Source organism: Ceratotherium simum, chromosome 8 (genome assembly GCF_057802395.1).
Source record: "Ceratotherium simum simum isolate JZ-2026a chromosome 8, ASM5780239v1, whole genome shotgun sequence".
NCBI classification, from domain to species: Eukaryota; Metazoa; Chordata; class Mammalia; order Perissodactyla; family Rhinocerotidae; genus Ceratotherium; species Ceratotherium simum.
In genome coordinates, this window is record NC_141907.1 from 12,749,977 (window position 1) to 12,774,097 (window position 24,121).

At 46.6% G+C, this 24,121-nt stretch overlaps 1 protein-coding gene across 1 annotated transcript in view; it reads right to left on the bottom strand.

The window, feature by feature from the left end:
- The window catches only part of PROM1 (prominin 1), a 124,981-nt gene extending 104,431 nt beyond the window's left edge, over positions 1-20,550 (bottom strand). The window contains exon 1 of the mRNA XM_087434125.1: positions 20,492-20,550. The gene's annotated coding sequence lies outside the window, so the exon portion shown is untranslated. The remainder of the gene's footprint in view (positions 1-20,491) is intronic.
- Positions 20,551-24,121: the final 3,571 nt, after the last annotated feature.

Below are 24,121 nucleotides of genomic sequence, written 5' to 3' on the forward strand. Positions count from 1 at the left end.
CTTCATGCGTGTCATTTCATGTCCCTCTCAAGGCTGCGAGTTGCCTTCACTCCGCAGTCTTCACCCCGCTGCTAAGCTGAGTGGTGGAACCTTCTGCCAGAAGTGTTTCCTCTTCTAACTGCACCCACCAATGTGCACCTCTTGCCTCACTCACCACTTCCTATTTCCTCTTCTAACCGCACCCACCAATGTGTACCTGAGGCCTCACTCACCACTCACAATTCTTGAATTGAGAACACTGGGAAAATAAGGTGTAAGGAAGAAAAGCACCTTCAAGTTGATGTCTAGCACACAGCAGGTATCTGATGTTTGTGATATGAATGGATAGATAGACGGATGGATGGATAGACAGACAGACAATGGAATGATGGACAGGAACATTAGCTCGATAGCTCTTTCACTTACCCCATAATCTAGCACAAAACAGGTGCTGGGAAGAGTATTGTTTGTTTGATCTAAAGTTTCAGTTGATCTTGAATGTGCATATTTCCAGGACAACAAATGCTAGTTCAGAAGACTGCTGAGAATTATGCCACAGGCGTGGCAAGGTTGGGTGGTACTCCTCCAAGGCTTCTAATCAGACCTGACTTTCCCCCTCTAAAGCCTCTGCTGCTCAGGGGCCTCGGCTTGAACTCCTCCAGGAGCCCCAGCACTCCTGCTGAAGGCAGCCCTTTCTTCTGGGGCCCAGAGGTGAGTTCTTCCTCCTGAGAGCTGCCAGCTCTGACCTGCCTCAAATTTTGATCCTGCCCCTTTTTATCACTGTCACTTTGGCTGCTTAATCTCCCTGAGCCTCAGATTCCTTGTGTGCAAAATGAAGATAATTATGCCTCACGGGGCTCCTTTTTATCCCTAATAATAATAATAATAATAACGACACCAGTAGTAGTGGTGAGCTCTAACACCTAATGAGCGTTCACTATGAATGAGGCAGGATGCCAAGTGCTTTAAGTGCTTTATTTTATGTAACCTTAGCAACAACAACAGCAGTGTGGGATGGTGGTATTAGCTCCGTCTAAAAGATAAGGCTAAAACAGATTCAGTAATTTGCCCAAGGTCACAGAGCTAGTAAGTGAAGCACTGAATATGAGCCCAGAGCTGGCCTCCAGAGCCCATGATCACCCTAACCACCCCATGCACTGAAAGATAACCTGAAACTCTCTTGGGCCTGTGCCCCCCGGAAACAACGTAGTGCAGAAGGCCAGCATTGGACTGAAGTGGTTGGCCATCTGTCCTCCTTGTAGGCGCTGAACGCTTCAACTGTTTTTATCCATTTTCATTACACCCCCGACCTCCCGCCAACACCTACTCTACCTGGACCATCATAGGTGTTCAGCAAGTGAATGAATAAATAATAAACATAGAACACAATTTTAAGATCTGTTCTGAGCAGCCTGAGGCTGACAGTGACAGGGCCTAATGATTTGTTCTGTTGATTTCTGCTCGGAGCCCACATCCCGCAGTCCCGCTATTTAGCATAACTGAATTTCTATGCAAGGCCAGAGAAAGTAACGTTATTCCCATACACACACTCAGTCATTAGATGCAAAAATTACGTCTCCCTTTCTGAAATCGCTCCTCATTTTTCCCACCCAAATGAAATCTAAACATGAGGCAGCATGGCATCCTAGAAAGAGCTAGGAGATTCATTCAGGTTCTGTCACTAACTGCCAATGTGGTCCCTTGTAAGTCACGTAACCCCCTGGGCTTCACATTCCTCATCAGTGCAATAGCTGTGCTCAATGACCACCTGGGGCTAGAGGCCACCATTTTGGACAGTGCAGATACAGGACATTTCCATCATGGCAGAAAGGTCGTTGGATAGCTGGGTTAAATAGTGAATCTTAACAAAGGAAGAATTACATCAGGACTGGGATAAGAAACTTAAGTTTCAATGAAAATTACCAGGGTTTTCTGGCATTAGAAATGAAGTGTTAATTGAGATTGCTTAATATTAAGAGTATACAACACTTGGTCATTCAACAATCCTCAATCTTTGATAAGATGTTTCTTATGAAGGACTTTGGATATTTGTTTCTGAGTCATTAAGACTAAAACAAAATAGGTTTGTGAGTATATTATTCGAGTTAATCTGATGGTTTCTACCATGAATAACTATGTTCCAAAAAAATAATGTATTTGCATGACCAACAAACATGGCAGCATATGACTCTGAAGAAAAATATGGTGGTGTCCTCTCAATACCTACTGCCCTGCCTTCTTAGGACTGAAATTTGTGTGAGAGACAGCCAGGAGAGGAGAAGGAGAAAGAGAGACAGACAGAGACAGAGAGATTGTTCTGAATAGAAATTCCACTAGTTTTGAAAGGAATGGCTTCTTGAAAGCCAGGGTTCTCCTATAAATGTTTTATACCATGATTTCCTCTTCATTTTGCTCTTATCTCGCTTGCCTCTGGGCTTAGATACCAAAAATAGCACCACTGGTGTTCAATAACCAAAAGCCAAGAAAACATTCTTCTTGTACTTCAAGAACCTTCAGGTAAGATTTGTAACTCTTTCATCAAGCCCATTGCATACTAATTCAAAGGCAGAGGAAAAAAACTTCAATCCAATTTGGACAAAGGGGAGAGGAGAGAGAAGAGACCAGACCAAGGCCAGTGCCTCAGAGCTTCTGAACCTGAAACCTGGGGAGAAGTTGGAAATCTCCATCCACTTTACTGGGGGCAGGTGTGGGGTAGGTTTGCATTTTATGTGCTGAATTTGTCTTCTGATAACCGTTTCAAATAAACGCCTCATCTTTAGGGCTGGCTTTCGTCTGTGCCTTTCCCTCTGACATCATTTTTAACATGCACTGACTCAAATGGGGCTTTAAATTTCACCTTTAGTAACCACACGGAAAAAATGAGGGCAGCAGAAGGGCAGAGAATTATAAGGTATTAGGATACTCACTTTCTCAAGAAAGGTGAGGTTTCTTCCATCTAAATGCTATTGAGAGATTGCGAGAGGAGGTAGGCAGGAAAGTTCCATGATTTCTGATTCTATAGTTGCTGGCTTTTTATCATATCCCATGAAAGGTTCACCAGGAACTTGTAATTTATACAACAGCAAAACTTATATTTATGCTATGCAGTGTTTTACCCCACTGAAAATAATTACTATTATTATTTTCCTCTAAAGAACTTCTAATTTGCACTTATCTTCATCATCATCTGAAAGTACTTATTAGGCATCAGTTAGGCAGTCAGTCAGTTATATTTACTCAGCATCTACTATAGGTCAGGAGCTAAAGACTCCAGTGACTCTAACCCAGAACACACTTATGAAAAAACAACTTTTATCCAATACTATCTTTCCTTTTATTTACTCTTTGCATATTTCCCTCATTGTGCGACTTTTTAAAAAAGGCTTCTCTGCAAAATTCTCTTTTGCTTCATACTTTATCTGCTACCTAAGCTGTAATCAGATGTTTATTTTAAACTCACTAAACTTTCTGCTAATTCAAACACTCTTCATATCTGCCAGAGCAATTAAAGAGTTAAATTATAGTCGCATCCAGCTACTTATACCACAGAGTGAAAAAGGAACAGCTATTTTCTGTGGTATAGTGGGGAAAGCATGGGATGGGAGGTTGACCAGACCTGGGAATGAGTCCTAGCTCTGCTCATTCGTTCATTCATTCACTCACTCATTCATTCACATGTACTTGTATTCAGCAAATGTTGACTGAGCACCTTCTGTGGGCCAGACTGAGCAAAGAGGTACTGCAAAGAATAAAACAGAAGAGACCTTGCCCTCCAGAGCTTACTCCCTTGTAGAGGAGGACATGAAATATGAAAGCCACCAAATTAATAAGCGTGTTCACTGGATACCCTTCAGTTAGTTACTTAACCTCTCTGAACTTCAGTTTCCTCACCTACAAAATAGAGGTTTTGCAAAGATTAAGTGAGATAATATATGCAACATGGCTGGCCCTCAGTAGGCAATAAATGGCAGCTACTATTTCTGCTCTTTCTATTTCCCTGTGAAACTCTCTTTGACCCCTAACTTCCCCCACGCTGTTTTTTATTTCCAATTTCATAAATTAGGAGTGTAGGGTTATTGGATCCACAAGCTAAATGTTCATCCCAGAAATATTTGCATAATATGTCTCAAGGATTTATAGGGCTCCAAGCCAGAAGGGCCTAAGGAGCTGGACATATTCTGACGTCTGCCCTGCAGAAGAAATTGTCTAAAACTTGGAAATGGGCAAAGGAGATGACTGGGCTTCCTTACAGTTGATTGCAGAGCATGATCTAAGGGACCTTCTGGGAATTATTGGATTCTACAGAGGTGTGTATTTGATTGTATTTCTATTGACTAAGCTATAAGTCTGTAAGGGTAGAAGTTAAATTGTTAAATTAAAGAAAACCGATAGTGCAAATGAATGTTCTCTAGTAGAGACCATTTCATTTCTACCCTATAGAAAAGATGATCCCAACCTACCATTTTATTGCCCTATGGATAGTGACAAGTTTTGCAACGAGTAGCAAATATTCATTTCAGCATTCCCGATTGCCTACATATATGTCTGTTCTTCAAAGTATCCTTTGAACCAGTCATAACCTCTTACTGGTTCCCTCATTAATTAATGAGTTGAGTAAAATCTTTGACAAGAGTTCACTATATATTTGTGTGGGGGTCATATTTTTATTTCCTTGAAAATTATAATTTAGAAGACCTAATGGAGTTTATGAACTCTAGGGAGACAAATAGCAAATTTTAAACATTAATTAACTTTTTGATTAAAATGTGAATAATTGCTAGAAATGTGAAATGCAGAGTTACCGCTAATGTTTGTGAATAGACTCTAATACTGTGATAACAGCCTCTTTCTGGGCCAGAGATGCTGCAAGCCTCACACTAGAGCTTCCTGTCAACCTTTCTTTCAGTCCCCTCCCTACAACAATCCCATTCAGAGCAATCTTTGACTCAAGGTGCCAAGAAACTGCCAGAGACAAAAGGAAATATTTAAAAAGTTAGATTACAATAAACTCCTTTTGCCTGCTGAGAAAACACAATGAGTTATTGTTTTTTAATTAAGAGGCTTGAGGTTCTTAAAGTTCAGGGAAAGTGGCTGGGAAGCCACTTCAAATGTTTAAAAAAGGCAATTCTCCCTCCATCCTCAGAATTTCAGTGGCGTTAGCTCACCCAGGAGAGATCAGGGAGCATCGAAGAAGGTTGGCTGGGCGGAGAATATGTGCACAAACTACTTGGAGATGGGACAAAACAGTGAGACTGCCTAATCCCTTCCAATAATCTGGGTAAAATCTCAGGGAGATTTCCAGAACAGTTTTCATTATGGCAGGAAGAGAAATTACAAACGAAGTGAAAAAATTGTTCTAGATCAGGGTTTTTTAACCTCAACACTCTTGACATTTTGGGCTGGATAATCCCTTGTTGTGGGGCTGTCCTGTGCATTGCAGAATGTTCAACAGCATCCCTGACTTCTACCCACCAGATGTAAGTAGCAACCCCTCTCCCAAGCTGTGACATCCAAAGATGTTCAAAACCTAGAGTTTGATTTTGTTTTAAAAAGTGACAGGAGAAATTGTTGAGCTTGATCAGAATTTTATCGGATACATTAAAGAAAGAGTCCATGGTATCGATTTTGGCAAATGCTAAGGATTACGGTCGTGAACTGAAACATATCCGTGCACCCAAGCCACAGGAGCCATTTACGTTACCTACCTGGCCCTGGCGAGTCAGCCCTAATGTTGATTGCACATCACCGGCAATGACAGCCTGCCCTGGAAGAATTGCGAAGTGAGTTACTTGGGGAATGTAGCTGACCTTCTTATATTCCCCCACTGGGACCTTCACAAACTTCCTGTGCTGGCTGCTTGTTCTGAGTACAGCCTAACACTTGGAGAAACTCAACATTTTACTTATAAGTTTGAGTGTGGACGCATTCAGAAAAATGTATACGAGGACCGTTAGTGATATTTCCCGTGGCCTGATGAGAAAGTGCCCGGCACGTTATAGGGCTTCAACAAACCTCAGAAGAAGACAAGGAGAATAAAGTGACCCTATAAGCTCATAAGAAGACAAATAAATGTAGTAACAGCGAGAAAGTGCTAAAAGATAGAGGAAGTACCTCCACAGGGCAGTTTGCGTGCTTGTTGCTACCATTTATTAACTATCTACTATCTGTCATGCACTGAGCAAAGTACTTTCCATACATTCTCTTATTTAATTAAACTGTCCTATGGGGCATTGTTAGCCCCATTTTCCGGAGAAGGAAACTGAGGCTTACAGACCCGGGCTGCACTTTATTAGTTCTGTAACAAGAATAACGGTTACCATTTATCAAGGTAACCAGTATTCTAAATATTTCGTTTAATATTTGAGAGAATCCTAGGAAGCAAGAATTATCCAAGCAAATCAAACAAAAATTTATCGAGCATCTGTCATGTGCCAGGATGGTGTCAGGCAGTGGGGACACAGCTGCAGACAGTCCCTGCCCTCATGGACTGCATAGTCTAGCAGGGAAAGTAGACACTAACTTATAAGAGGGATGATTTGTTTCAAAATCCCACCTTCTGCCTCCCAGTTGGAAGCTCTTATCCCAAGAATACAGATGGCAGCCTTCAGACTTAGGACTGGAAGTAAGACACTTTCTCAGTGGGCTTTTCAGGAGCACCTCACCTGTGCCAGGTGGGCCCTGTCCCTGGCACTTAGGGACACAATGAGAAACTCCGCTTGGACCTAGCTGCCCATACGCTGTAGCTGCTCAATTAAACTCTATTAAAAGGCAAATAACGGGCCGGCCCCGTGGCTTGGAGGTTAAGTGCGCGCGCTCCGATGCTGGTGGCCCAGGTGCGGATCCCGGGCGCGCACCGAGGCACCACTTCTCCGTCCATCCTGAGGCCGAGCCCCACATACAGCAACTAGAAGGATGTGCAGCTATGACATACAACTATCTACTGGGGCTTTGGGGGGAAAAAATAAATAAATAAAATCTTTAAAAAAAAAAAAAGGCAAATAACAATGGTGGTAAAAATTAATTTAACAAGAATAAGTAACAGGAGCAACAACAACAGCAACAAAAAATCCTGGATCTGCTGGAATGCGACAAAGCAAGGACCATAAACCTGGGGAAGGAAGGTCCTGGAAAAACTGAGCTGACGTTAGAGGATTCTAGAGATTAACTGAGACAAAAACAGAATCGTAGACTTGTGGAAGAAAATATTTGTATGCACGTCATCATGCAAAACATTTAACGATGTGTAAAAGTGCTAAAGTGCATAAACTCAAAAAGAGGATTTGTTGTTTTTAGAGGTACCTAATTTGAAGGAAGCCAGAGGAGGAAAGTAAAATTAAGGTTGAATTCTAAGAAAAAATCCCCTGGTAAGGAGACCTGGAGATGCAAGGAATACTAATGAACATTGGGAAGTGTGCACTGAAGTCAAATTTAAGTCAGGAAAATTATTGAAGCCAGGTAATAGGTATCAGGGGTTCTATTTTGTGCCAGTTTGAAATTTTCCATTATAAAAAGGCGAAAAAAAAAAAAAAAAAGAAGAAAGAAAGTCCATGACTGGAATATTTGGAAATGGGAGGTGGCACTAGGCCTATCCTTGAGCTGCACTGAGGGTGTGATGGCTGCTGGGGTAGAGGCCTAAAGGCTGAGCTGAATGTGGGATGAAAGACCAGAGTTAGCAAGCCAGGAGAGAGACCTGTCGTCAGTCTATTCTTGGCTATCTTTCTCACATTAGTTCTCAAGGAATGAAAATGCCAAATGCCTCAAAAGTTGAATAAATAAGAACCAGCGGTGGATATAAAGTTACTCCCTCACAGTTGTGGGCCAGAGAGTAACACGGACGCTGCAATAGACCAACCTGGCTTTGAATCTGATTCTATGTGTCATCTTGGACATAGTAGCTAACTCCTGAGAGCCTCAGTTTCCTCACCTGTAAAATGGAATTAACACTGGTAGTACTGCTGGGTTTTGAGAGCATTAAATGAGGTAAGGCGTATATGGCACCTGCACACAGAGGGTTCCAATAAGAGCTGGTTCTCTCCTTCTCACCACTCTACCTCTGATTGTATTTAGACTCCTGCCTTGCACTCTCCCATCCTGCAGGTCTGTGGCTGGTTGGATAAGCTGGATAAAATGGTGTCATAAAGACACTGTTGCTACAGGTTATAGGACGGCTCTGATGCCCCCCAACCCTACCCTAAGAAGGCAGCTCTTTGGCAGAACTGTGCTGGAAGGCAAAAGAGGGTCATATCATCTCTACAGCTTATCACCACCATGAAAAACAAGCCAAATGTGTCCAAGTGGCCTTCTCATGTGATAGAACCAGAACACGTCTGAACGTGAAACCAATTTAGTATTTCTCCTTTTGCCATTTTCCAAAAAATACAGGTTTGTTCCTTCTCCAGAGTTCTCCATCTTAATTAATCACTCTAAGCAGTCTCCAAAGAGAGAAATCAACCTTATCTATATTAAGTATTTGCCACGTGTTGAGTTGTCCAACACGTAACCTCGTTTCTAGCTGGGACAAGCTCCCCCTTGGTGGGGAGTAATAGTGGGTTACAGTCTGGCACCTTCCACCATGGAAGCCAGAAGATTATCCTCCCATTCACCTGTCACACACCCAAGGCATGGCCCTACCCAGGCCCAGCCAAGTGGCCACTCCTGCCTGGGACTTTGACCCTGGAGTGTGTGAGGCAGTCAATAAGGCCAATCAGAGGAGTGACAGTGATGGTGGCATAGGCAGCACCAGGTGCCAGCAGCTGTGTCCTAACCAGGCTGTGCCCACTGCCCTTGGTTCTGATTCTGTTCTTCACCCTTCTAAGTCCAGGAGCCATCCAATACCCTTCCAGCATGTTCCTTTTCTGACTAAGATTAGCCAGAGTTGCTTTCTGCTGATGCCTGATTGATAGATACACCATCTTCCCCACCTCCCTCACCGTCACTTAACTTTCTAATCCTTGCCCTCTCTCCAGGCTCATGGTGGCAGTGCCAACTCAGCCACTCAGCATGTGCTGTTGGGAGTCACCTCCTCTGAGCAAATTGCTTAGGGCTAGGACTAGGGGTTGGTGAGTGAGGAGAGTCATGCAAGTGCAGGATCAGATCCCATCTTTTTTTTTTTTTTTTTTTTTTTTGTGAGGAGATCAGCCCTGAGCTAACATCCGCCAATCCTCCTCTTTTTTTGCTGAGGAAGACGGCCCTGGGCTAACATCTGTGCCTATCTTCCTCCACTTTATATGGGACGCCGCCACAGCATGGCTTACCAAGCAGTGCGTTGGTGCGCGCCTGGGATCCGAACCAGCGATCCCCGGGCCGTCGCAGCAGAGTGCGCGCACTTAACCGCTTGCGCCACCGGGCCGGCCCCAGATCCCATCTTTATTTATCATTTTGAGATTTGTCCGTCATGGAGTTTTGAGCATAAATATGAATTTAAAAAACATTTCATTAAAATATTACTTATCTTGGGGCCAGCCCGGTGGTGTAGTGGTTGGGTTCACGTGCTCTGCTTTGGCGGCCCAGGACTCGCAGGTTTGGATCCCGGGCGTGGACCTACATACCGCTCATCAAGTCACGCTGTGGCGGGGTCCCATATAAAGTAGAGGAAGATAGGCGTGGATGCTAGCCCAGGGCCAATCTTCCTCAGCAAAAAAGAGGAGGCTTGGCAACAGATGTTATCTCAGGGCTAATCTTCCTCACACATACAAAAAATTATATATCTTAATTAATGAGCTTTTGGGGCACCTCCTTAAATTTTGTGCTGGCCCTTGTGTGACTCTATGCAATACTGGTCAGGATCAGAGCTCATGCACACATTTCTCTTTGTTCTCTAAACAAGTTCTGTAGAGTGTCACTCTGCACTTGACTATCCTAGGCTCTGAGCATGCAGAGATGATTAACACCAAGTCTAGTCCTCAAGAATGTCACCATCCAGCGGGGGAAACAAATAAAGGCCACTCTGATCTCTAGATGCACCAATAAAGGGAGAGGACAAAGTAAGTGTGGGCATGAAGATGGGAAGGAATGCTCAGTTCAACCCCGGGTGGATCCGAAAAAGCTTCCCAGGGGCTATGGTGCTCAAGCTAATTCTTTGGAAAGAGAAGTTTCACCAGACAGAGGACAGGAGAAGGACATTCTGAGTAGAGGAGTCAGCATACCCAGGTGCATTCATATTCAGTCAATGATCTCGTGGGGCTGGATTGTAATGTGCCTGGAACATAATATTGGAGACGATGAATAAGGAGAGATAAATCTAGAGAGACAGGTTGGAAGGGGTCAGGTTGTGAAGGTGCTCATACTCTGTGCTAAAGAATTGGGACCATCTAAAGGCAATGTGGGAGCCATCAAAGGTTACAAAGTAGAGGAGTGATGGCGTGATATTAGTTTTAGGAAGACCATTCCAAACGAGGGCTTGTGGGGAGAAAGGTGTACGAGGAGAGGATCCTGAGAGGAGACTACCCAGGGTGGGTACTCAGGGGCTGGTGCATGAGGGCTTTGGTGTCCTATCAAGGACTCTAGCCTTTCTCTTTTGAAGGGCTCTGGCCTTTGGAATAATCTATTAGATTTAACCCCTCCTTGTGTTGTCTCTCTTCTCCCAATTGCTGGAAGAAAAGGGCAATTATCGTATGTGAGCAATGTCTGCTGGCCTTGACATCCTGGGTCTACAAAATAAGGTCTCATTTACACTTATGTCCCAATTAGAATGACTCCATGCTCCACCCCACCTCCACCTACATAAGTAGGAAATTGGATGCCTCTTAGAGTACCTATGAGGTATTTCTGGGAGTGGCCAAAGATGTGCTTCCTACCCAGCCTGTCACCTCCGTCACCCACCACTCAGAGCCCAACATGCTCTTCAGCTCCTGCTCTGGCACCCACAGCCCACAAAACCACCTGAGGAAGCCCTTCTGCTGCTTGGTCTGACAGAGCCCATCATGAGACACCAACATCCTTGCCACCACCATCTCCAAATTCTTCCAGAGCCCTCAAAACGTGGAGCTCCAGGGGCACTGCATAGATCTGGGGTATATGGCCTCCTCCCCAAATATGGGCTATAATTTGGAACTCAAAACAGCTATGAATGTTCCTAGGGGTTCATGAATCTTGTGAACTGTTCCATCAGCATCCAGATCTTACCCTTCTAATAAGAAGGGCTCAAACCCCCAAACCTCCCATGGAGGCAGCCAGGGAAGAGGCTCCATGTCACCTCCTCCACTGTCCTCCAGGCCACTAGTTCCCTGCTTCAGATGGTGAAACATGAGACGGGGATGGTATGGAGCTCAGCCCAAGATGGCAGCCTTGGGAGGTCTACCTCCTGTGTATTTTGAGTCAGGGCCTTCTGCCCTTTCCTCTGTTACACATTACTGAAATTTTAGATTCCCACAGACTGTAAGTTCTGCAAGGGCAAGGGTTGTTATCTGCTTTGTGCACTAGAATATCCCACAAGCCTAGAACTGTGCCTGGCACAGAGGAGGAGCTCAATAAATGTGCATTGAATGATTCAATACAGGGTAAGCTCCCTTCCCCCGGTGCATGAGTCAGTATAGACTCATCACTTTACCTCTCTGCACCTACGTTTCCTCATTGGAAATGGCCCTTCAGTACTTATAGCTGCCTCCAGGAACTTCAGAAATAAAGTGAGGTATAAAGTAATACAAAAAAAATGAAATGTGACCATACAGAGTCCTTGGCACAGAGTAGGGGCTAATTTCTTTTCCTTCCTTTTTCTCTCTCTTCCTCCCTCCCACCCTTTCTTCTACATATATTTATTAAATGTCTTCTCCACGTACCAGGCATTGCCCCAAGTGTCCAGGACACACCAGGGACCAGGACAGAGGAGGGCCTGTGCTTACTGTCTGGTTTGAGAGATAGACAGAAAAATCTGTAAACGAATCAACCCAGCAGATCACTTCAGATGGTGCTACGAGCCATGCAGAAAATCAAACTGAACAGAGCAGACGACGGGGAAGATAGGGGTGGGGTTCTTCTGAGGCCCTGTTGAGATTTTAATTGCAGTGGAAACTTCTGCTCCGGCTCTGTGGGCCAATGCTACGTGCTAACTGGGGTCAGGAGCTGGAAGTCCTAGACCGCACTTCGCCTCTGGCCAGACATATAGACCTAGGGAGCCATCTGACACCTCCGGGCCTCAGTTTCCCATCCCACTGTGGAAGCTCTGAGGTTCTTCCCGCAGTCCGACGGACTGTGAGTCATTCTTTCCCCCAAGGTCAGCACGATGTCTGATCAAGTTTGTGATACGTAGGGAGCTTAATGTTTTAATTTGGGAAATGACCACTGGAGCACTTGTTAATAGACTTGCTGTCGGGCTGCCCTGCAGCTTCGTTCCTCAACCCACCCTGAGTCTTAAGTGAAAGCCAGGACCCCTGCAGTGTCGCTCAGCGTTAATGTCTGGATGTCATGAAGAGGTTTCTAAGAGCTTACATTACGCTTCCCGGCTCCCCTTCCTCACGTGTCAGCTTCTATTCTGCTCCCACTTTCTGGATGCCCCTCAGAGCAACCCACACTAGAGATGACTTTGATCGTGGTGTTTCAAAGACATTTTCAGTACTTGTGCACTCTCGGAGGCACTGCCCTGCAGCAGCAGGTTCTAGAAGCCCTTTTTGATATGACAAGTATGTTCTCTGCAGGGTCAGTTCTAGGGGAAAATGTGAAGTTGGTATAGGAGGAAGAACTTGGGATTTGGAGCCAAACAGACTTAGGTCCAAAGCCCACAGCTATAGCGCATTGTGTGATCAGGCGTGTTGTCTGATCTGTTAGAATTTCAGTTTTACCTTCCTTGAAATGGGAATAACAATGCCTGTTTTGCAGAGTTATGATGAGGACTTGATGAAAGGACCCGGTTAGTGCTCATGAGTATTTCCTCCCGGCGTCCTCTCAGGAGCTGCACTCCTGTGTTGTTCTCCGGGTTCTGCCTCCGATCCGCTTTCTCCACTCTTGCCCCAGGTTTGCACTCTCTGCCTCCTCCTCACTTTCCTTTTCCAACATGGCCCCTGGAGGTGTTCAGAGACTCCGGGGCACCTCCTTCTCCTTGGTGATTCCCTCTGTTAAAGGGATATAACCACTAACGTGGGTTAATTTTCTCAAAATTTATTTGTTCAGGTTTCAGAATGCTCATGGCATCTGGCTGTGTCTCCCTGGCTCGCCCTGTATGGTCCTTGCCCTGCTCCCCATCCAGACCCTCTGGAGAGCCCCTGGGGGCAGGAGTCTGGTCAGCACCTGGCACATTGGCCACTTCCTCCCCTTCTGCTCTCAGTGAGGCTGGGCTGGCAGGGAGCTGCCTGCCTCACCACATCGCTGGCTTTTCCTGGGTCGGATGATCATTTTCTACACACTTTAAGGTGTTCAGAGACATGGGGAACGCCTCTCCTTGATGTCGCTCTCTGTTAAAGGGACACCAAACTGGTACCGCCCATCCTTCTCCTGAGGGCACTTTGGTGAAATGCTCATTGTTTTTACCCACCACTGCCCCTCTCTGGAGAACACAGGCATAAGGCCACAGGGAACTGGGCAGGACCAAATGACTAGGTGAAGACACCACACTGATCATAGAACTGCCACTCCAACCCATGTCTGGGGCTTTGCTGCTCAGCCCAGCTTGTCTGTGGTCACTGTCTGCCCCCAGGATGAGTTCTCTCCAGGGGGCCTCTGGACCCTCCAGCCATGGCCTTCCAGGGACATGCCCACCACTTCACCAGCGATGCCTGCATTTGCATTTGCCCAGCGTTACAAATGACTTAAACTCAAGCTGCCCCCATCCGAATGGGCCACCCACAAGACGAGGAAACAGTCTCCAAGAGATTGTGTGTATTCAGTCTTTCACATCAGAGGGGTTCAAAGCATGCGTGCTGGAGGCATTTACTTGCCATGCCCCCGGGACGCGTTATTTGCCTTCTCTGTGCTTCACAGTTTCCTCGTCTGTAAATTGTGGCTGCTATTAGCACCTAAAAATGGCATAAGATTGTGAGGATTCGATGAGTTAATACATAAAAAGAGCATTGCACAGGGCCTGACAGATGTTATTATTCAGCAAGTATTTACTGAGCATGCTGGCTGGTGGCCTCCCTAATGTCACAGTGTCAGTCAGCGGCGGACAGTGATTAAACCTCAGATCTCTCTGACTCAAAACCACTGCTTTGCCTAGGACTCATGTGTGTCTGTCCTTTCAGGCAGGAGGAAGAAAGGAAGACTGCAAACACATCAAGCACGCCCTCCCTCCTCTCGGGGCCAGCACTGAGCTCCGGTGTGGCTGCTCCTGTTTCCCGGATGTACAATAGTTTAAAGAATCCCTCTGCCTCTGGCTTCAGAGTCGAGTGGAAGCCCGGAGGCTGCCAGACAGTCCTCCTCCACAAAGGGTTCCCTGCTGTGTGCTCCTGGGCACCCCATTGCTCAGGAGAGAGGAAGTTAAGGTCACAGGACTCTTGGAGAGTGCCTGGCCCAGTGGCTCTCAAACTCCAGCCCACCCATCACTGAGAGCTGGACCGAAGGATTCCTCACTAAACCCAGTGTACCTCAACTAAGCCTGGGTCTCCTTGCCGCTTAAGGCCTGCCTTGACACGCTGTGGCATTCCAGGCACAACGCCCACTTGATCTGCCTCCAAAGCGCCCTGTGTGGTGATTGTGGCCTTCTCCTGAGGGCCGCTGAGGAGACCCTCCCAGCACAGGGCCTGCGGCACTGCCTGGTACAGCCCTGCCCTTCCAACCCGGCGCCACTCAGATCTCACCCCCCCCCCACCCCGCCCCGGATCTCTTCTTTCCTCAAACTCCCCACTCACTTGGCCCTTGATGCTGGTGGCAGAAGCAGCAGGATTCAGTAGACTATAGCTAGAGATTACTGAAGACGGGTACTGAGGGTTCCAGATTCCTAAGCTTAGGAATTTTTCCTTCATCTCATGATAGGGAAAAATAGAATATTGGAAAAAGCCCAGACTAGACCCCTTCATCCTGGAATGGGAGACAGCATGGGGGACAGAATATGTGGGCATTTGGTTCTAGGATCTTGGACAAGTGATTTGCTCTGTGAGCCTCAGTTTCTGCTCCGTAAAACAAAGAGCACAAGAGGAATGTGTATCTCACAAGCTAATACTTGATAAAAGCCTGTTTACCCTTCATTACCAGAAGCTCTCCCTCCAAGGGCTTGCGGTCAGAGAGTGTGGGTTTCTAACTGTGGCACAGGGAGCCCTAGATTGGCGCAGGGTGCCGTCTAGGCTCCCAGCCCCGTTTCAAGAAGAGCAAATGCCCGGATGTCAGTTCCATATGTTAGGTTACTAAGTAAGATTTTCAATTCAGAAAAAAGCATTCTATTTTTCACCCCAACTCAACATGGAAAAACGAGTGATCTAAGAAAAGCCCTGAGCTTAACCAGTCCAAGCAGCACGCAGATGATAAGGATGTGGCCAGGACTGCTCATTACCCACAGTATCCATTCTTCCTTCTTCTCCTACTCAGAAACCTCGAACTAAGCAGCATGCATGGCCTCCTCAGTAAAGATCACATTTCCCAGCCTTCCTTGGTGCTAGGTGTGCCCGTCTGACTAACTTCTGGTCAAGCAGAATTCAGCAGGAGCGGTGTGTGCAGTCTCTGGGGAATGTCCTGAGAGGGTGTGTTGGCCGAGGGTCTCCGGAGAACAGACCCAGCAGGATATCCAGTGCATGGAGATTTATTACTAGGAATCACTCAATTGGTGACTATGGAGGCTGAGAACTTCCACAATCTGCCATCTGCAAGCTGGAGACCCAGGAAAGTCAGTGACGTAGTTCAGTCTGAGTCCAAGGGCCTGAGAAGCAGGGGAGCCGATAATGTCAATCCCAGACCAAGGGCAAGAGAAGATGAAATGAGATATCCCAGCACAAGCAATGAGGCAGGAAAAAAAGAGGCGAGTTTCTCCTTCCTCAGCCTTTTGCTCTATTCAGGCCTTTCCCAGATTGGACGATGCCCAACCACATTGGGGAGGGCAATCTACTTTACTGAGTCCACTGAATCAAAAGTTGATCTCATCTGGAAACATTCTCACAGACACACCCACATACAATGTTTAATCTGGGCACCTGTGGCCAGTCAAATCGACACATACAATTAACCATCACAGAGGGAGAGGGTGCCTCCTCCTTCATCTCTTCCTCCTACCTGCTGGCCAGAATTTGGATTGATAGCTGGAGCTCCCGCAGCCGTCTTGGGCCATGAGTTGACCCTGAAAATAGAAGCTATATGCAGTTGAGCAACAACATGGAAGGAACATGCACCACTAGAGCACCACTCCAGCCTTGCACTGGCTTCCTTTCGCCACTGTGATCATAAGTGACAAATAAACCTCTATGGGGTTTATGCTACTGTTGTTTTAGGTTTTTCTATTCCTTGTAGCTAAACTTTTCATAACTAATAAAATGCCGATATATCATATTCAGTGGAAGATGGTTCTGTGGGAGCTTCTTTGTCATTCACTTCTGCCTTTATTGCTATAGTGTGTTTGGACTTACACTGTCCCCCCCAACCACAGACTCTTCATTCAGGAACTATCCGGCTACAGTTGCTGCACACTTGTTAGAGCAAGAGGCTGGGAAGAGGAGGACAAATTCCAGATCCAGGGCAGAACAAACAGCTTCCTCTCCCCATTCATTTGGCTGTTCTTTCATTTAACCAATGCTGACTGGTTCTGTGCCGCCTACTACGCAGTATCTCACCTAATCCTCACCAACAACACAATAATGGAGGCATCTTCCCCATTTTCCAGATGAGGAAACTGAGGTTCCAAGGGGTAAAGAAATGGCCGAGCGAGAATCAGTCTGCCTCCCTTGATCCTGCGTTGATTACAGTCATCTGCCGCTTAATGACGGGGACACGTTCTGAGAAATATGTCCTTAGGCGACTTCACCATTGTACGAACATCCTAGAATGTACTTACACAAACCTAGATGGTGTAGCCTACTACACACCTAGGTTATATGGTACTCATCTTATGGGGCCACCGTCATAGATGCAGTCTGTCATTGACGGAAACGTTGTTATGTAGCATGCGACTGTATTTTTCAATCATCAAACATATTTCTGTTTGACTGTGGGAACTTGTCTTAGGTATTCCATAGATTCACTCCAACAAGGCAGAGAATGAAATAATCTGAAATGTGCCCTGTTCCCTGATCAGGGTAAGAGGATGCCACTGGTCAGTCAGTTAACCCTTATCCATTGGGTGCCTCCTCTGTGCCATGCTCTGTTCTTGGTGGGGTCATCACTCATGTGATGTTTATGGGGCACCTTTTGCTCTGAGGTGTGGGCATCACAGCTTTCTGTGCAGAACCCACATTGCCCTGGCACACTCCGGTGGTTCAGGAGGAAAAATACCAGCCAGGGGCGCAGAAAGCTGGGTCTGCTTCCATTGCTACCGCCTCCTAGCTGTGCACCTTCAGATAAGCTGATGAACCTCTCTGGGCTTCTGCCTCTCCTTTCAGAGCTGATGAGTTTCCCGCCTTTGCTTGTGGTCCTTTTGAGTGTTTCTTGATTTAGACTTGGTCAGAGCTCGTCAGGGCAGTGCTATTTAGAGTTGTCCAGGAAATCATTCTCTCAGTGGAAATTCAGGAACCTTCTGTTAGGCCCCAAAATAATTCATGTAAGTAAATATCAGGCTTCAGTTGCAGTTTCTTCTTATAAAAGAGAGGAGACATTTAAGAAGAAACCACTGTTGGTTGAAATAGTCATTGCTATCGTGCTTTCAGCACGCCCTCCCCTTTTTCTTTCGGAAACCTCTTCTGAGCAGGAGTCCCTTTGAAATGTGTTTCCAAAACTTATTTGGTGATAAGAATCACCTGGGGCTCTTGACTAAACTAACAAACAAACAGAACCAGGAAGTCGATCTTGGAGTTGTGATTCTGCGGGTTGGAGTGAGGCCAGGAATAAGTATTCTGGAAGTGCCTGGGACCTGGGAGTTTCTTGGGGTCAGAAGAATTTGGGGAGCACCTGTAAGGCAAGTAACTCTGGAAAGACACTCAGTGTCTGGCCTTCTCTTTTTATCATGAGAAAACCGAGGCCAACAAAAATGAAATGGCTCGTTCACGAGCCATCGTGAGCTGAGACTAAATAAACCAAGACTTGAGTTGCAGTCCTGAGGCTACAAGAAGTTGGAATCAGAAGTTTGAAGCCTGGTCTTCCTGCTGGTGAGCTGTGTGATCTTGGGCAAGTGTTCTACTCAACTCACAAAGTATTGATTATCAAGGGTCCATACATGTGCCAGAGCACACGCCTGGCTTAAGTGCTGACGGGTGAACAAGAGAGAAGACAACATGCCTATGGATGTTCCAGAGCCCAGAGGGGAGACTAACAAAAAGTGGGGACTCCCAAATTGAGGAATGCCACCAAAGCAGAGGGGACCCTACAGAGGGACCTAGCACACCTGGCTTGGTCTGCAGGGGGCAGCAGTTACTTCCCTGAGAAAAAGATGGTTAAGGACTCCAAGGATGACTAGGACTGGGCCAGGTGAACAAGTGGGAGTCAGGCATGGCAGGGTCAGGACAAATGCACAAAGACCAGGTAGGTACCTGAACGCTGGCCTCTTGAGGAGTCAGGAGAGAAGTCCAAAGGCGGCGGGGTAGCCAGAGAACTTGGGGAGGGAGGCTGAGGAAGACTACGCAGGATCTCGTCTGCGCACACGTGCTCTGTCCTGAAGGCGAAGGGAAGTTACTCAAAGATTCGGGATGGTCGTGGTGCCATCAGATTTTTTTTTTTTTTTGTGAGGAAGATCAGCCCTGAGCTAACATCCATGCTAATTCTCCTCTTTTTGCTGAGGAAGACCGGCTCTGAGCTGACATCTATTGCCAATCCTCCTCCTTCTCCCCGCCCCCAAAGCCCCAGTAGATAGTTGTATGTCATAGTTGCACATCCTTCTAGTTGCTGTATGTGGGACGCATCCTCAGCTTGGCCAGAGAAGCGGTGCGTCGGTGCGTGCCCGCGACCCGAACCTGGGCCTTCAGTAGTGGAGCGCGGGCACTTAACCGCTAAGCCACGGGGCCGGCCCGCCATCAGATTTTTGAGGCATGTTTCTGAGCCTCCAAATCTTCATCTGTAAGTGAGGGGTCATAATTTGCACCCCCTGCCCTCTATCTCGCCCACCTGTGGTCTCCTTCTCCACCCAGGGGCTGGAACGATGCTTTGACAATGGAAGCCAGATCCTATCACTCTTTTGCTTAAAAGACCCTTCTGGTCCCCATCTCAACCCCCACTCAGAACAACATCCAAAGTGCCCAATGTGGCTTGTAATAATCTGCCACAACCTCCCTGGCCCTCCCTGTGGGCCCCCAGACACGCCGAGCACACTTCCAGACACCCACACAGCTCCCAAGGCCTTCCCTGACTACCTCCCTCGCTGTCCCTTCAGGTAGCTCAGTTTTTCTTTGGGGGCACTTTCCCCTGTCATCTCACATACTTATTTGGCCAATTTTTTCTTGTCTGCTCCCCCATTAGAAGAGGAGCTCCATGCAAGCAGGGGCTCGGTGTCTGTTAGCTGCTGTCTTCACAGGGTCTGCTGCAGAGCCTCCAACCCATAAAATTTGTTGGGTAAATAGCTGAGCAACCCTATCTCGCATGTTTGTTGAGAAGCTCTAATAACAGATTTACTGGGTTCAATAAGTACTTAGTAAGCAGAAGCTTCCTTATTTCCTTCTGCCCCTTTCCCCCTTCTTCCAGACTCCCAATTTGAAGTCCTTCCCAAGGCACCTGGGGCCCCAACTGCCCCAGTAGACCCTCTGTACTGCTTGTCAGCCCCCACCTTTGTCCCCAACTGACCTTCCTGTTCCTCACTGCCCCGGTGCTGGCGTAGCTGTGTCCTCAGAGGACGGGATGGTGCGTGCTGCAGTTACTACACACTGTGGCTGAGAGGGTTTGGAGGGTGGCCACTCTTGGGTCTAGTCATTGTCCTGTGGCCTCTGGACCCCGTGTAGTCAGGGCTTGGGTGTGGCCATCACGCCCAGGTGGCACCAAATGCATGCCACAGCATGTAATGAATCAGGACCATTTTGCAGAGCAGAAAAAACAAAACACTTCCTCAAGCCTTGACTGGTGGCTTTTTTTCTCTTGACTCCCAAACAAAGATTAAAAACTATTTTAATCTGAGTGTCCCCAGCAGTGTGGACCGGGGATCATGTGCAGAAAGCCTGTTGACCTTCGTCTTCCTACAGCCTGACTGCAAGATTCACAGAGAAGACAGAGCAGTCTGTGGTGGGGAAACCCAGGCGATGGTCCGGGAAGGCTCAGAACTCCCAGGGAATTAAATAATAAACGGGGCATGTGACAGCCTCTTGGAGAAGGCAGAGTTGTAAACTGCCAAGGGGTCTTTAAAACCACCTAGTTCAGGGGTGTTGAACCTGAGGCTCCTGGCTGGCTAAGGGGTTTGGACATGGCTGCTGAACTTGTATGCAAGGTGTTGTGGGTCTCTGTGCAGTTTTGTGGACAGAGGGTTCGTTGCTTTTTCAAATTTTCGGAACTGACGTGTGTAAACGGACCTGTGCCCAGAGAAATAACTCACCTATGACCACAGCGGGGACAGCAGCTCCTCCTCTTGCAGCCCCCATCAGCTTCATTTGCCAGGTCACTGGCGCTGTTTAGAACAAAATGAGGGGCAGATAAATAACAGCAAACACAGAAACAATAAAAACCAAGCTTAGAAAAAAACAAACAAAGCAAAAGGAAACACACCAACATGTTAGCCACGATTGTCTCTGGGAGTACGGGACGAGTCTTTTTCTTTTCTATTCTTTTAAAAATTTTGTCTGTGTTTTCTACAAAAAAGCATTTGCTCCTTTATCATTAAAAGAAGAAATCTTTTTTTAAAGGTAAACAATTGTAATTGTATAAAAGGATCTCCATCCAGCCCCTTTTCTCATATTTTTCTAGGTTTTTTAAAAGTTTTTCCATTGTTCAAATTGGTAGGTGATACATTTGGTAACCAACTTTTCTGGGGAAAATCATGAAAGTTTAAAAATCCATTAGTTTTCATTCTGGAAGTATTTAGTTTACAGAGTTCATGGAAATGCTTTAAAGGACAATATTCATGTTCTGGTAAGTTCCATTAAATGGTAGAGTGCATTATTTGGAAAGGTGCTTTTTTACGGATAGTTTTTTATTTCATTTAAACTGTTGTAAAGTTTTATCTCTTCAGGGACTGAGCTAAATTCAGCAAGCTAAATGTGCCCTGAGATTCCAACTTCAGGGCAACCCTCTTATTTTTCTATTCTTAGGTTCAAAGAAAGTCTTAACAATACAAATTTTAGGGGCTGGCTGGGTGGCCTAGCAGGTAAGTTCTCACGCTCCGCTTGGCCTCCCCGGGTTCGCAGGTTCAAATCCCAGGCACAGACCGATGCACTGCTCATCAAGCCATGTGGCAGCGTCCCACATACAACATAGAGGAAGATGGGTAAGATGTTAGCTCAGAGCCAATCTTCCTCAGCAAAAAGAGGAGGATTGGCATCAGACATTAGCTCAGAGCCCATCTTCCTCACACACAAAAAATAAATAAATAAAGTAAAATAAATTTTGAACTGTGGCTTCAGCTGATGAGCCCAACACGACAGCTACTGAACTTGGTAATTTTCAGATTTCCTAGAATAAATTTCATTGGCATGCAAATACTTACAATCAGCTGTTATTGCTGCTATAAATACCTCTCGACTTCACACCCTGGGTGAGCTACACTAGCAGTTTCAGCCTCCAGAAAAATGTAAATTAGGCATCACCAATTTACGGGACCTCATCGTAGCCAATTGTTTTGACTCATCTGGGGCAGGTGTCTATGTAGTTCAGAGTCTCCTCAGACAAAAAGACAATGTAAAGTTGTTCTCATCACTATGGAAAAAGGACACTATTTTTATTTACCTTTTGGCATGTCACAATCAGGTTTACAAATCCATGCCTGTTTGTATCCAGCTATGTCATCTTCTAGAATTCCATACTGAATTTATAGCAATAAAAATAATTGAATATAATCCATTTAACTGAATATAAGCCATTTTGTCTTTAAATATAGAAGTGTGACTTTAAACACGGGTCTGCCTCTTACTAGCTGTGTGACCCTGGGCAGCTCACATAACTTCTCTGACCCTCATTCATAAAACACAGATGGTAATATATATCCCATAAGATTGCTATTTTTTGCAAATAAGGGTTTTGGGAAACAAAGACTGTGACAGCATTATTAGCAGTGTGTGGCACACAGTGCACATTTAAATTCATTTCTTTTCCCCAGCCGATTCTCAGAGAGTAATGTCAATTTTATTCAATCACGCAAACATTAACTGAGCACTAATTATATGCAAAGTCCTAGAGATACCAACCCTACATCTGTGCCTTTAAGCCTCTCATCATCTTCTAAGGAGGGCAGAGCCCTGTTACGTCCCAATTACCCCAGATTGTGAAGACTGCTTCAATTGAGGTATAAAGAGAGTGCTCTGGGTGCCAAGGGAAAGGAATATTAGTTTCGCCTGGTATGAAAAGGTTTCTACGAAAAGGTTTAAGAGCCTCAAGGTAGCCCTTGAAGGATGAATAGTTCTGGCCTGGAAGAGGAACAAGATTTTGGAAAGCAGAAAATGGAGAAAAACCACTGTAAGTGAGGGAAGGCAAGACAGTGAACACGTGTGGTGGAGGAGTACAGCGGAGGACTGGGTCTCCTCAGAGGAAATAGCCACGAAACAGAGAGAGAGATGGAGAGACAGTCGCGTAGAGAGGGCTAGGTAGAAATAACTGTGGCTCGTTCACACTGCCTCTGCCACCTTCCCAGCCCTTGAGCCAGCCCGACGCTCTGTAAAGGCTGGTCTGGGAGCTCTTGTAGAAGCACAGTAGACATCCACTGCCTTTCATCATTCACTCCACCAATATTATTGAGTATCCACTACGTGCCAGGCCCTGTCTGACACCCTGGGGAGTCAGTCGTGAGTAAAACCCAGGTCCTGCCTTCATGGGGCTTACATGCTACTGGGGCAAACAGACAATAATAGGATAAACAAATAAATGAACTGTAGAATATAATTGTAGGGAGCAAGTGCTGTGAAGTAAGAGAAAACGTAGGGGATAGACAACATACCCTACTGTCCATGGGGTCGTCAGAGACATCTCTCTGAGGTGATCCTTGGGCAAAGCCTGAATGAAGTGACTATCTGTGGGAAGAGGGTGCCAGGGGGAAGTACGGCAAGTGCAAAGGCCCTGATGCGGGGCCGCTTCATGTGCTCATGGAACTGCAAGGAGCCTGGGTGGTTCTGGTGCAGTGGTAGGAAATGAGGTCAAAGAGGTTTGAAGATATAGATGAAGGTTTCTAAACCCTAAATTCTGTAACCCACTTCCCAATCCTGCTCTGACCCTCCGACCCTGGTGCTCCTGGAGTTTGAACTTGGGCCTTCCAGGACAGGTTCTCTTGGCCCCCTACTGGCTCCCTTTGCCCTTACAGGAACCCCCAATCCAGACGCAGCCCCAATCTGGATACAGCCCACAGCACACAATCCTGGACACCAGTCTTCGGGCAGGAAACCCACGGAGAAGGAATTTGGTCGCTTGGGTGGCTGTGCCTCCCCCACCGGTGTCCTCACTTCTCACCTTGATTCTCGAGGGTTTGCAGCAGGTAGGGACGTTCTCCTCCATGAGAGGGCCGTGCCAGTCCTGCCTCTGAGGCTCCTCTTTCCCTCCAGGTCTCCCTGGTGTCATCACACCCCTGGCGTCACAAGGCCCTGCCTGTCCTTTATGCTCTCGGACCTAACCCAGAACACAGGCCCTCCCCTCACTTTGCCCCAGCCCAGCTGAGACTGGGCTGGACTGTTTAGCAAGACTTTATAGGAGCTTGGAGGCGCCAAAGGGACGTAAACAGAATAACGGATAACTGCCACTGACATGACTGCTCTCAGAACCCTCAAGGCTGTCCATGGCTGTCCTCTGCCTGGCTCAGCCTCCTCCCGGGCAGTGGCCACCACCCTGCAGCACTGGGCACACGTCCTCGCTACCCTCGGGGTTCAGATCCCCACAGGGGGGCCCACAGAGAGGAAGGTGGCAACTCCTCCCCAGTTTAAGGCCCGCCTTCCAAGCTACTTCCTGTCCCAGCATCCTCCTCTTCCTGCCTGATTGACATCAGGAATATCCACTCTCATCAGGGAGGCCCTGTCCAGCACCCTGGGGG